The 14,755-nt window shown below is 47.4% G+C and overlaps 1 pseudogene; it reads left to right on the plus strand.

Annotated features, from left to right (window-relative positions):
• Positions 1-256: 256 nt before the first annotated feature.
• On the plus strand, positions 257-1,388 carry LOC123153900 (BTB/POZ and MATH domain-containing protein 1-like; annotated as a pseudogene).
• The last annotated feature ends 13,367 nt before the right edge of the window (positions 1,389-14,755 follow it).

Raw genomic sequence — 14,755 nt, forward strand, 5'->3', positions numbered from 1 at the left:
AGCCCAGTTCTCCACGGCCACAACGTGGAACTCTCACCACTAAACTACAGCCACAATGTGGAATTCTCACCAGCATGCATCCATAGGTGAGCATCTCAACTTGATTCAAGGCTCGTGGACAACCGCGTTGAGTACTATGCCATTGTGGCACATGTCCTCGTATGATTTCATCATCTCTGTATAAGACGCCAGTGTGGTTGAACTTCCGGCGTAAGTGTAGGTATAGCCATGGTTTGCGTACGCCCTTCCGTTCTTGATGAGGTTTTTCTTTTCTGAAGAACACAGGAGGTTTACTGACTTGCAGGTAAATCCACCATGTGCTTCGCGGGCATATCTGCCATCTGCCATCGCCAGCAGCAAGCTCCTGGGATCTGACACCTGTCCCATCTTCAACGTCCGCGCAGCCAGTGGATACCACTTGCTTGTCGTCCAGGGTTACTCAATAAACCACGTACCCATCGGGTCTCACTCCTTCATCATCGGCGGCCAACGGTGGCGCATCCACTTCTTCGCAAAAAGTGGGGACAATGTTCGCATCGTCACACTTGTTCTTACCCTCATCGAGAGCACTGAAGAGCCTGTGATGGCGCAGTTCGAGTTCAGTTTCGTTGACGAGACCGACAAGCAAGATCCGACATGTATCCACGACAGTGAAATATTCGATTTCCGAACTTGTAAGGTCAAGGTCATGAAAAGAGAGGCCTTGGAGAAACACCTGAAGGACGACAGTTTCACCATCCGGTGCGACATCGTGGTCCTAAATCCAACATGCGGCACTTCTCGATTTGTTGCGGTGCCACCATCCGACATGCAACAGAACTTTGCTGACCTTCTCATGGCCGGGCAGGGCACATACGTGGTCTTCTATGTTGGTGGCAAGACGATCGCTGCTCACCGCTCCGTCCTGGCAGCCCACTCTACTGTCTTCAGGGCGTCACTCTTCGGTCCAATGCAGGCACCTCGTCGTCGGTCGTGCAGATAGACGACATGGACGCGACGGTGTTCAAGGCAATGCTAGGGTTCATCTACGGTGACACGTTGTGCGCAGTGAAGGAGGAGACCAATGACGAGGACATGGTGTTGCTGCAGCACCTGCTCGTGGCGGCGGACAGGTACAATATCCATAGGCTGAGGTTGATGTGCGAGAAGAAGCTCTGCGAGCACATCGGTGTGGGTACGGTAACGAGCATCCTGGCGCTTGCCAGGCAGCACAGTTGTCATGGACTGAAGAAGGCGTGCCGCGAGTTCCTCCGGTGTCCGGACAACCTGAGGGCGCTGGTGGACACGGACGGCTTTGATCACTTGTGCAGGAGCTGCCCCCCCCCCCCCCCCCCCCCCCCCCCCCTCTTATGAAGGATATGATCCTTGGCGTGCTACCGGCAAAGTAAGACTTCTTCATAATAATGCTAGTTCATCGTATTGGGGCTATATTTTCACTTCTCTTGCTTACAGTGTTTGTCATTGCAGAAGGAAAAGGGAATGATGGCTCCTGGACCTAGATCTAGAGGACTCTTGGACGCAGCAGCCGAGGTGTTTAACAATGACATTGTCTTGTTTGCGAGGAATTGCTATATCTTCAGTTTCGTTTCTCCCTTGCTGGCTACGGGGTAGCATGTGTCCTTGTGGGCGGATGTTTCATATAGTTAAGTTTCCGGCAAGATGTCTTTTTGGGTGGATGTTCCATATTGCTATCTTTGTATCCTCCAGGATGTTGCTACTTCTTTACATGCTATACTTTTTGGAACTCTGTGCATAATTCTAGTTATTTCCTTGATTAAACTGGGAGAGAAATCCCTTTTATTAAAAGTAGTCGAAGAAAAGTTGTTGTCATTTCGTCTTTGTCTCTTGCCAATGTTTGTAAGTTCATTGCAAGCGTACTGTAGTTCCAACGGTATGAGTTCCTTAATCCTTATGCAAGTTCGCTGGACAATAGCAATATGCAATTTCCTTTAAACGGATTGTTTGAGATGAGTAGCTAACGATCAGACTTGGAGTGAAGTATGCCTGCCGTTGTTCATTTTGGTAATTGAAGCAAAGTAAAAGCTAGGATATCTTGATATATATGCCGTCCATACAAATCTCATATATACTTCAAACACTGATCCAAACACAAGAAATCCATTCAAACTTAACAATTGATCATGTGGTGATGGAGTGTTTCATCTTCTGTGCTGGAATGCCCCCACTTATAAAGGACATGATCATTGTCCTGCTGGACCCAAAGTAGTTTATCTTAATGCATCCATGGCTAGGTCTCCTTTGTTTCTTTATCTTCTATCCTTGATTTGGAGATGGTTCATGGAATCTCTGCTACCGTATGCAAGTCTTCTGGTTAATTACAATTTGCAGGTGAGAGAAGTCCATATCACTATCTCCATGATTTTTTTTTGAAATAATCTATCTCCATGAACTTGTTGCTAAGTTTAACTCAAAAAAAGAACAAATAACTTACAGCTAATTTAATTTTCGTCTAGAATTCTAGATTTCTCATCTCATCTCTCAGTAGCATTTAATATCCAAGATAGACTAATCTCGATTGTCCACACTCCAGAGTCATTTCTCGCCATGTCAGCTTGATTGGTCAAATTTTACTGGTTATGTCTCCGTGCAAACAATTCAGGCTAAAACTAAAATCTAGTTTCCCTGCAAAAAAAAACTAAAATCTAGTTTATTCCAACTACCTGTAAAAACTACATGTATTGATCTATTTAATGAGTAGAGTGTGTTTTTAGTCCCTTCAGTTTAATGAGTCACTAGTTACATACATTTGGTCGAACGGGTCTCAATCTAAAACCAAAGATTGGCTAAAACTAACTTTGATGCTGTAGATTTGCTTGTATTAATCTCACTTGCGCTCATTTCAACAGCAGAAGAAATATATCATTGAATTATGAAAACCAGCGCGTGTAAATAAGTTGTATGGAATCAAATGTCTTAGTGATATCTAGTCGTTAGGTAGCTAGCTCCACATACGATGCTCCAGAGCACTCAAGCGCATACCAAACAAGCGCTTGATATCTAATATATTTCCCTTTTTAAAGAAAAAGCGCATACCAAACAAGCACGATGAGTTCATTTGGAATATTGGCTTAGCAGAGCATGCAGGCATATTGGCCGACAGACCCGCAATTTTCTTCAGTTAAATCATTCTGTAGGCAAGTCTTAGCAAGGAAATCCGTTGATCGACCTGGATATATATTGGTTGAACCCGGTAAAACAATAGATGCACGTGTGCCTGCACAAACAAACTGATTGATACTCCCTCCATAAAGAAATATAAGAGCAGTTAGATCACTATTTTAGTGATCTAAACACTCTTATATTTGTTTATAGAGGGAGTACATTTGAGTGGCCGCTAGCTATGCTACCAAACGACCGGTACGTAGCTAGTACAAATTGTAAAGGAAGACGACGACAACCCATTCGTGCGCAAATTATTATCAGTAGCTATTATTAAATTATAACAATCACGCATATAATTGCAGTGGAGAACTTAAGCGATTCCACGACATGATGCGCACGTACAGGTTGGAGTCCCAGTGCAATGTCCAGTTTTGCATTTAGATCGAGCTGTCATCCGTTTGACCCCATGTGTACTTACTGTTTCTTCGCATTGAGTGGCTTAGAGCATCTACAGTCGGCCGGGCCGGCCATTGCTAGTCACAAAAATCTGACCCAGCCGGACGCCTCAAAAGACCCTCAAACGTCCAGACTGTCCGGCACTCCTTATATCCAGGGCTGCCCGGGTGCGTCCGACACATCAGCCCGGCCCATCCTGACCCCACTCCATCTCCATAAATATCTTCAATCCGAAAACCCTACCTCACTCCACTCTCGATCCGTCTCTTCTTCTTCCCTCCGATTTCTCCAATTTGATCCACTCCGATGACTCCGACGACTCCGGTGAGTGCAGCGACCATGTCGAGCGCCGGCAGCCGCTCGTCCGCCGCCGCCGCCGACGAGTTGGCCCTCCACATTGCCCTCGAAAGGTCCAAGGTGGACACGGGTGGCATTTCCAGATCGGGCGCCTCGCCTCTCCAACCTCTCCCTCGTAGGCGCAGCGAGGAAGCCGGCGTTGGATCCTCTCGGCCCAAGCTTGGCTCCGCGCGGGCTATGCAGTCCGTGCCTCCCCCACGCCGTCCACTCCACCTGCCGGCTGCTACTCCCCCACGCAGGCACCGGTAGGTACTTGTGACCGCCCCGTCGGCCCGGACGCGCCCGCCAGAGTCGGAGGCGCGCGCCGCCCGCCACGAGAGGTAGCGGGCAAGGGAGAGGGACGCGACAGAGAGCTCTGCCGCCGCCGCCGCGGGTTACCGGCGGAGCCCGACGGCGACGAGTGGCTCCTAGTGTGGGTCTACCGCCGATCGCTTACAACGGCGGAGACGGGCGCTCGGCTGCTCTGCCTAAAGAACGACAAGGCTCTCCGGCTAGCTGTCGAGCAGTCCGAGCGCGAGGCCAAGGAGAAGGCGACGGAGGCGGCTCGGCTGGCGAAGCTCAAGTGCTAGCAAGACCGGGCCGTCCGGCGCCTCAAGGGCCTCATCATCGTCTCCTCCTCCGACGATGACGATGGCAGCGGCTCCTCGTCCGACAACTCGGACGATCCTCCACCAACCGCCGACGGCTACAGCTGCACCGGCGACCGGAAGTGGTGAAGATCCGCTTTTCTTCAGTTTAATTTCAAGTTTTAGATGTAGTTTCAAGTTGTCCGTCGTTTATGTAAACTTTGGTGGTCCTTTAAACATCGGATCGTGATCTTTTGGTGAAAGTATTGTGCTTGCCTATGTCCGTTTTTATGTCCGTTTGCTGATCTATATAGTTTGATCGACGTTGCATGATTTGTATGGATATAGCGGATTGGATATGAGAAACATTTCTCACAGAAAATAAGGGTATGAGATACATGTATATGGACGACGCTATTTGAGGAGTGTCCGATAACTATCCGTGAACACGTCCGTACGCGTTTAAAGGGTCATATTTGTCATATGCGGCTCTAGATGCTCTTAGTTAGCCATTCAACCACCGAAGAGCGAGCAGCAGCTAGTGTTACGTACATGTTGACACATGGTGATGGATGGAGGGCACCAAGAGGTAGCTGCTGCTATCTAGGCTGCTGCTACATGCACATTTGGAATCTCTCATGTCCCCCAACTTGCAATGCGAAGGGACAAAATCACACGCACTCTCGGATCCGATTGTTGCGGATGTCTCATCATCTCATCGATTGTTCTCAGTCTTGATTGACGTGCCTACACAGAAAAATAATCGTGCCAGCATGTGCGATCCTGGCTGTCTTGGCGGCCACCCAAGATGGATCGCTGCGATCGAATATTTGCTAAAAAAATATGCGTCGTAGCAAGCTGGCGACTGGCTAGGGCTAGAGATATGGCACAGTTTACACGAACGCACACCACCACCTACTGCGCGTTGCTGATGACCTGACCTGGTCATCCATCCAGCGGTAGATCACAATGAGTACTTCAATCATTCTATGTCCGGCCGGCCAGCAGTGCGTCATAGCACAGATCATCTTGACGCTGTCTATGTTCAACACACTGCTGGCTAGTCGGTTCCGGAGATGACACCTAAGCCACACCTATCCTGCATGCCATGGCCTTGCGTCGAGCTTTGAGTTTGACTTAAGGCGGGCAACGCAGCACAGAAGCACCGCCAACCTCTCGGCCTAGCGGATCATGTCCCCCACGCACATATATCACATAGGCTAGCCTCCGCTGCGAGGTCGCAGAGTAGGGCCGATGAAGGTGCTCTCCTGCCTCGCTGCATCCGTCTCCGCCGTCTTCTCCAAGAGCGCGCGCCTAAGCCTTCTCACCAGCAAGGAAATATGTAGAAACCCAACAAATTAAGTTATAAATATTCTACTGATACGGTACTGCACAATAGTGTAAAAAATTTAATACAGAAAAATAAAAGATTTGTACACAGAAGATAATCTTGCTTGCTAGTATCTTCCATATTTTAGAATTCTACTTCATTACAAACTTCATAATATAAAATAAGGTGTTGTGCACAGAGGGAGCTAGTGCAAACTGCAAAGTAACAACTGTAGAAGTGCATGTTCTAGCCAATGCTACCAAACACCTATCTGATGGAAGTGATACATTGATATATCAACAACAATGAATCAATTTATTCTAATCTGGAACTCATGCATAAACTCTTCATTGTTACAACAGATATAGTGAACAACTGGTATGAAATTGACTGGTAGATCTCAATCTGTGCTAACCATGTCGATAGTCAATTTCTTTGAGAAGTGGTCAAACTGCAGAACCAAATTCCAGTTCCAACTTACATAGGAAAACAAAATTGTATTCATATTCAAATGCAAACCGAGTAACCAATCAATGACATTAATCAGTTTGTAGTGCATCAATCAATAGGTTTCGCCCTCCTTTCAGAAGAAAAAAAATAACTTGGATAAATATTGTACTTATTTTGTTTTCATCTCCAACGTACAAACTAGGAGCAAAACCTCAAGCTATTATGGTGTAGAACACCAAATAGATTAAAAGATGGGAAAATAACCATCTAATTTCCTAATCTATCCATTCCAAACTCCTAATTAACGCCCACCACTGTACCCTAAAATTTATTGAGCAATTGAGATGTGCAACCTAAAGCAAATTAGTCAATGATCTATGAGTGGTTACTAGGGAAAAGGGCCGTGTGTTGCAACGGGGATGCACATATTTTAGGGATTCAACCTTTTCTAAATTACAAATTCAAAAGGCCACCATTCTTTGGAACGAATAAATTTTAGCAATTATATCACACCCAGATAAAACAAAAATTATATCACATCACCACCTTGAGAACAAAAAGATGGACAACGCTACTGCTCTCTCCATGCAATAAACCGATGAACTCTTCTCCCTAACAATCTAGATGCGTCCATCTATGACAGTAATTAACATTACTCAAGAAAAATATTAAATTGGTTAATCATAGTAATCAATACATGGATTGATGACCTTTCACTCAATAGTAGAGATTAGATAAGTAGCACTTATGTAAGGCAGAAAAATTTACACAGTAACACTCCGTATGGTTTTTACCATCCCCAAGTACTGTATGAAGCATGTCCTAATTGCTTGCATTCTAGACAGTATTCAATGTGTTCAACTGAAGAAAAAACAACACAACATGACTCTACAAAGACGGGAAAGTTTGATGCTAACAAATCCATCAAAAAAAGGGTAGTGGATTCAAATGGAAAATAATCACATTATTGGCTATTGATTATTCATTATCCTTTTCCAGTAGTAGAGAAGCACTATCAATAGTCTCAATAAGTTTTTTTTGGATATTTTCAGACATAACATTCAGTTATGAGAGGCAGACATGGCCGAGGCAACGCCATCTATTACCTTCGAGTAGTAGAGAAGCACTATCAATGGTCTCAATAAGCTTTTTCAATATTTCAAAATATTCAGTTTGGAGAGGCAGATATGGCTGAGGCAAGCATTCAGTAGCATCCATCTCAGTTGTGCATTAGCACTTTACCTATCAAATTGAGTACCAATCATACTATCAGCTGCAACCGGTACTGTGCACATATATCAGTGGCGTAGTGTCCAGTAAAACTGGTTTTCCATGAAGATCAGAAAATTTCTGTCGTGGACCATCAGAGATCAGATGAACAACATGGATCAGAGATGAGTCTCTAGCAAGCCACTTGAACACCAATTAGTAGATAACCCCCTCTCTTTTATTCACCATCTAGGTGAATAAATCCTCTAATCTTCGTGCGTTTATGAGCTGATAGGGTCTGTCTTCGATCATCTGGATCGCTGCGAATACCTTCTAGACATCCACCGGAGATTAGCCACTGCCTTTCGCCGACGAGTATCGGTCGTTCAGGTCAGCAGCGATTGGATTCTGACCGCTGCCATGGGCCCTCCATCAACTGCAACTGGCCTTCTGCCGGCAAGGTCTCACTCCATGGCCTCCTTTCTGCAAACCGTGATTCTCCCTCCACCGTTGGCTTCTTGTGCCATGACTTGTCTTGCATGGCTGTAACTTCTAGAAAATCTGCTCTTTCTAATTCCACATCTGGTACGACAATCCTCAGTACGAAAATCTGCTCTTCCCAATAATTGGCAGTTTGTATCACTTATATCTCTGAATATTCATCTCAATTTGTAGGTTTTGTTGAAGCTCCAAAATAAATCATTCAGGCAAGTCAGCAACTCGGCATTCAGGTTAACAGATGGCAAAATTCATGCTTCCATCTAAAGCCCCGAGAGCAGCAGCTCATTCCACTGGCACGCACCGGACGTTGGGTAGTGCCTGCTGCACGCTCGAGAACGAGGTACTCCTCCGCTCCACCTTCTTGCCATGCCACACCTCGGTCTTACCAACCCCCTCCTCCAGATTGCGAACGATGGTGTCGAGGCATCGAGCAAAACCGACGCTTGTAGATACTCCTGCTAGAGGCACACGCCCGCACCGGGGGTCTCAACTCGAGGAAGAGTGTGCCATGTTGGAGTGCCACTGAACCGTCGAGGGACAGGCTGGTGCAATTTGCCAGCAGCCGGATCTGTAGAAGGAATCAAATTCATACATCGTCCATTCCATCCGTCGAACCAATGATGCAGCAAAGTACATGTGGGCTTCTGCTGCTACCCGTACGACCAAAGCCTGAAGTTCTTACGCCAAGTAATTTGTCCGCGGAGTTTAGTGCAGGGCCTCCCGTCGCGTACCCCACGCGCTCTCCTCGCGTACCTCCTTGTTGGGCGCCAGTATGGCCACCGCGCGCCCAATTTCAAGCCCGTCGGCCGTTGGACTGGAAGCATGCGCCTGCACCACCCGTTGGGGCTACGGCTTTGGTGCGCGCTGGGCTTCTGGGCGAGATCGCTGGCGGCGCTACCAAAGTCTTCATCGGAAGAACTTGTGTGCTGAGACGGACGCCAGGGAGATGGTGAGGGTTGGAGGAGACGCTGAGCAGGAGGAGATCTCCACGTTGTCCATCCCCAACCTCGCGAACAGAACCTTGTAGAACCCCTCCGGCGATTCCCCTTGTGCCTCCACGATTCTTATAGGGAAAGAAAACCGAATTGAATGGGCGTGCTCGAGCAGCCCTCCTTCTCTAGGGTGTGCTTCGCCTAAGAAACGTGTGAATCGTTATGTTTAGCCAAAAAAAATCTTCCTTTTTTTAAATCTCAGCCGTCAAACTTTAAGATTTACACAAAAGTTAACGAATATAAACACATGACGTATGGAGAACTATGAAAGTCTCCGGCATTTATTATTAGATAAAGAATCAAGAGCTTTGGAGTTAATTTGACTTTGGAATTGCAGCAAATCTACACTGTCAAAGGTGACATTGGGAATTTTAATTAACACCAAAATGCGCCAGTCTAGCTGTTCTAGTTTGATCTACTGGCCTGCCCTGATCGAGGTGCTGACATACACTGAAATACAAACACGGTTTTCTCTGACACGAATAAACTTTATCAAATGTGTTGTTAATAAATAATAAGTGGATAAAAATATGGACAGTTGAACTGTCACGGCCAGAGGGACAAAGCCACACTTTTGAGAGCACCCCGCACCCCCGCGTCGCCCCCGCTCGGGCGACACGGCCGGGACGCAACCCTAGCCGCCGGGGGCTCCCCGTCCTTCTACCCCTCCCTCCGCCGCCGCCGAAGGACGCCGCCGACCTATAGCGCGGGGGCTGACTGCGGTGGCGGGGGCCTTCCCTCTCTCCTGCGCCATGGGGGCGGTGCGGAGCCCCGCGGTGTGTGGAGGCACGGCCGATCTAGCCTTGGTGGCGTGGCGGGTCTGCCTTCCGGCGGCGCGTGGCGGCCGCCTCGGCCTAGGGCGGATGGTGGCAGGTGCGACGGCTGGCCCTGCTTCAGGCAGCGACCTTGGCTACGTTCGGCGGCGGCGGACGGGTCAGCGGCGATGGACCATCTGACCTCGGTTCGGTGGCGGCGGCATGGAGAGCCTGGTGGTTGGGTCGGCGCCATGTGTGGTTTGCCCTTCGGACAGATCTGATCTGGCCGGTGTGACCTGCTCAATGTGCGGCGGCTCAGATCGGCGGCGACTCGTGCACATGATGCTTGATGGAGGTTCCTCGAGCGGATCCGGGTGAAAACCTAGTTCTCGGCTTGATGCCAAGACCGGCGTTGGCGGCACTCTTTTGTGTCATTACCTTCTTGAAGGCATCGCCGTGGAGAAGCTCGAGACCTCTATCCGCTACCTCTGGGGGAAACCCTAGATCAGTAGATCAGATGACGGCGGCGCGTTGGTGTCGTTTCCTCCTTGGGGGCGTCATTCTTGGAGGCGTACACGGGATCGAGGGACCAGTGGGTGGTTTTTTTGGTGGAGCGGTGCTTCATCCTACACATTGATGACGGCAGATCTCGGTGGCGTGGTGCAGTGGAGACTCGGCACCCAATGCACGGTGATGGACTCGCACAGGAGGAGGTTGTTGTCTGGCGTCATGGTGGCGTCGATGGCAGAGTGGCCTGACAAGGTAGAAGCCTCAATATCTGCTCTGAAGACGGACCAATGGAAGATGGCGGCGACGACACATATGAGTGCGTCAGACCAGTTTATGCCCCAGAACCGGTATGTGGCTTGGCTGGGGCTTCTGGCTTTTGATAATAGGCTTAGGTGAGTGGACTGGGTATTTGGCCCATTTAGCGCCCCTTCATCATATGGATAGGAGTAGTGGCATATGATGTCAAGATGGCGGATTCAGGCATATTGTTGTAATACTTTGTAAGGTTATCGAGAATAATCAATAAAGTTGCCGCATGCATCTCCCAGATGCAGAGGCCGGGAGTCATCCTCCTTTTTAAAAAAAAAACTGTCATGGCCAGAAAGATATATACGCACTAAATTATTACGAGAAATATAGTAACTCATATATATATAGCGGAACTTTGGTTTTGAATTTGTTTGTAGTTTTGCTTGATTAAAATGTTAGCATACTTTTTCTAGTCAAAGTGAGTTATTTTGGAGTGAAATCACGTCCCCAGACCAGAGGGTATGGCCTATCCATCCATCTATTGACCAGTTCGCCATTTGGCTTAATAGGGTCGGTCTTTCACAGTTAATCAGCGCAGCCAAACACGACGCTTGGAATTTAAACAGCAGAACTATCCCCGGTCTAAGGCATATAGCCTTCCTAGTTGCTCATTAGTTTGATCGAAGTGGTTTTATTCTAGCCGTATATGCTACTCCGATCTAGGCATGGACTTTACTCCAGTGTAGCTGTATATCCTACTCCGATCTAGGCATGTACTTTACTCTGGTCTAGCAGTATATCCTACTCCGATGTAGACATTTTTTCAAAAGCACTCAAAATGAATTTTATGTTTTTAGTGTTGTTTTCATCATCTTGTAGAAGAAAAAAATGTGTCATCAACATATTGCGACATCTTGACATATTGACTCCTTTGTGGAAATTCTCCGAAGAACTCCATTCACAAAGTCATTTTGCTTCGTTTTTTCGTAATAATGGCCGAAGCATCGGCAACTAAATCAAATAATAAATGGGAGAGAGCATCTCTGTCGGTGTCAAAACCGGCGGATCTCGGGTAGGGGGTTTCGAACTGTGCGTCTAGGCGGATGGTAACAGAAGGCAGGGGACACGATGTTTTACCCAGGTTCGGGCCCTCTTGATGGAGGTAAAACCATACGTCCTGCTTGATTAATATTGATGATATGGGTAGTACAAGAGTAGATCTACCACGAGATCAGAGAGGCTAAACCCTAGAAGCTAGCCTATGGTATGATTGTTGTTCTGTATGTTCTATCGACTAGCCTGGCCCTGATTTATATAATGCACCAGAGGCCTAGGTTAACAAGAGTCCTAGCCGAATACGCCGGTGGGGAGAAGTCCTTGTCTTGATCGCCAAGTCTTTGTGGAATCTTCCTTGTATGCGGCAGCTGTCCGAACTGACCCATGAGTATACGGCCATGGGGGGCCTCGGCCCAATCTAATAGATCGGGAGACGACGTGGTGAGTACCCCCTAGTCCAGGACACCGTCAGTAGCCCCCTGAACCGGTCTTCAAGTTAGGGACGCTCCTCGATTATTCCGAATTGTTCTTCATCTTCGGTCGTCGGTCTTGAAAACTGGTTCAACAAATCTTCTTTATCTTCGATCTTGAGGATCGCCGAAATGCATTCGACGAGTTTACACGTCGGGGTATCCGAGGAGCCCCTTTAAGTTTTCGGCCTTTACCAATGCCTTGTTATTTTTATGCCACACCTCGGATTTGAAGTTGTTCCCGGGCGGCAGCGTCCTCTTGCGTCCGAACTCCAACGCCGGACTGTATTCGAGGTATCTTTTGCAACCGAGCACCAATGCCGGACCGCTTCCCAGCTCTAACGCCGGAATGTATCCGAGCTCCAACGCCGGACTATGTATCCGAGCTCCAACGCCGGACTGTATATCCAAGCTCCAACGTCGGACTGTATCCGAGCTCCAATGCCGGACTATATCCGAGGTGTCGTAAATCACCTTGGTTCAAAGAAGTTTGAAGGAGTTTAGCCGAGCTTAATGCCGGAAATGCCCTCTATGGAGCCAGCCACTAGCGCCCGAGCTTTATGCCGGGCTGCTTTCGAGGTGGTGCACCACCCCGAATGTGGGCCGATTTTTGTGAATATTTTTTATTGGTGCAATTTATTCTCTGCTGAGATATATAGCCAGTAGCCCTCAAGGTGTGTATCGGTCTAAAACCTGAGATGCACCTGAAGGATGACGTAAGACCGCTGATCCCGGTAGCCGCTGAGAATCAGGTTGATTTGCAAAATCGGCCTGAGGATCATGTCCAAGCTCGGCAGAATACTTCGGAACAGTAAAAGCGGCGTGCTCAGTCTTCGAGACTCAGGTTGGGTGCGGCCGACCAACCTGACGATCAAAATCTCCTCGGAAACTATATTGCACATAAAATTTTCGGCATTGGACAAGCAATGCAGTAGCCCCCGAGACATTGGTCAGGTGGTAACACCAGATCAGGGGATCAATGTGCTCCTTTAATATTTATAAATAATAAGCCCGAAGCCCAGTAGCCCCCGAGCCTTAATGCAGGCACGGGTGGCTGAATTAAGGATCAATATCCATAGTAAAATCACAAATTATGTGTAATGACTCTATGTATCCAAGTACTTTACGTCATTAATGCTCGGATCCGCATTGTACAAAACTTTGTTGACCGACCATCGGCTTCCACCTCCTCGGTCAGTAGCCGAGGAGTGTTTGTCCTACTTTGTAAAGTCTTTATGAGGGCAAAGATTTACAACAAACAAGGCAATCTGGCCATACGGTTTTATAAACAAAGGTACGCAGAGAGTTATATTACTGTTTAACAGAAGAAATGTCTTCCAAAGAAAATAGTCCCGCTATCGGTTCCTTTCTTTGGGTTGTCATGCTAAGCATGATCATTAAACCTCAGCTCTAATGTAAGAGCAAAATATGGAGGATTTAGTTTGGGAGGCCAGTTAATAGCCCCCGGTAGTGTTTGGCGACAGTCGGGGTCAAGCCGTAAACACTTCGGCCAATGTTATGAACGGCTCATCATTTAACATAGTCATCGGATCGCTGACCAGTTTACGCTTATTGTGAAAGTCAGTTTTCGGCTTTCTCCACTGAGGTGCTTAACCATGTGAGCTGGAAGCACAATCACAGTGGTTCTCCCTTTGCACGCCTAGCCGAACAAAACGGAACGTAGGAAGCAAGTGCAGGAGCGGGGCAACCCAACTATTGACCGAAGACACAATTCGAAACCGATGCATATATAGCAATATCTGAGAATGTTTTTGCCGAATCCCTAAAGGTGTCCGGCGTTGCACAGCGAGACTAATGCTGGAAAAGCACAAATAGTTTAAAAGTGCCAAAAAGCTTGGAAAACCAAGAAACGTCAGTAAAAACATGACGTCCGAACAATATCAAGTGTTCGGTGCCAATCCGAAAGTTGGTCTTAGAAAAAAGAAGTGCTTTTGTCGTGCTTTAACATGATACATCCTATCTCAAGACTTCAAGCGGGTCAGCCTACGGCTTTAACCTCCTATCCCGAGGGCGGAGTACTTCTCATCAGGCCAGTTTAGCAAACTAAACTCTAGCGGTTTTGACAGAGAAATTAGGTTCCCCTGCTAGTGACCGCACACTCGTGTCGAAAAAAAGAGTGATAAATAATAATAATAATAATAAAACTTTGCAACAACTAAGAAGAAGAACACTTATTATAAAACGGCTCAAATAAACTTAAGAGCCCCAAGTGACTTGGGTAGAAGAATGATTGCATGTACCAAAGCACTTATATCATATCTATGTTCAACCGAACTTTAAACGCGTCTTAACCGACCGTCAGCTTCTCGCTCTTCGGTCAAGGACCGAAAAGTGTTATGTACTCCATCAGTCGAGAATATCGACGGTGTTTTCAATAACCAGGCAATCAGGCCATAAGGCTGTAACAGACAAAGCGCGCTCAGGGAACTTGTGCTATATTACCGTGAAGTGTAAGAAACATCTTCGAAGAAAATAGTACCCCCACCGATACCTTTCTTCGGTGCTCATTGTTATTATGAGACTTGTGCAATAGATTTTTTATACTCATGAGTTCTGTTGTGTGTCGACCATCATTGAAAACTATAAGAGCGCTAGCTTTCGGCTTCACCCAGTCTAAGGTCCGGCTCGGGCGACCCGATCGTGACAATCGCAGAGGTGCTCCCTTTACTCCCTAGCCGAACAATCGGGAACGTAGGGGTAAACACAGGAG

Source organism: Triticum aestivum, chromosome 7A (assembly GCF_018294505.1).
Source record: "Triticum aestivum cultivar Chinese Spring chromosome 7A, IWGSC CS RefSeq v2.1, whole genome shotgun sequence".
NCBI lineage: Eukaryota > Viridiplantae > Streptophyta > Magnoliopsida > Poales > Poaceae > Triticum > Triticum aestivum.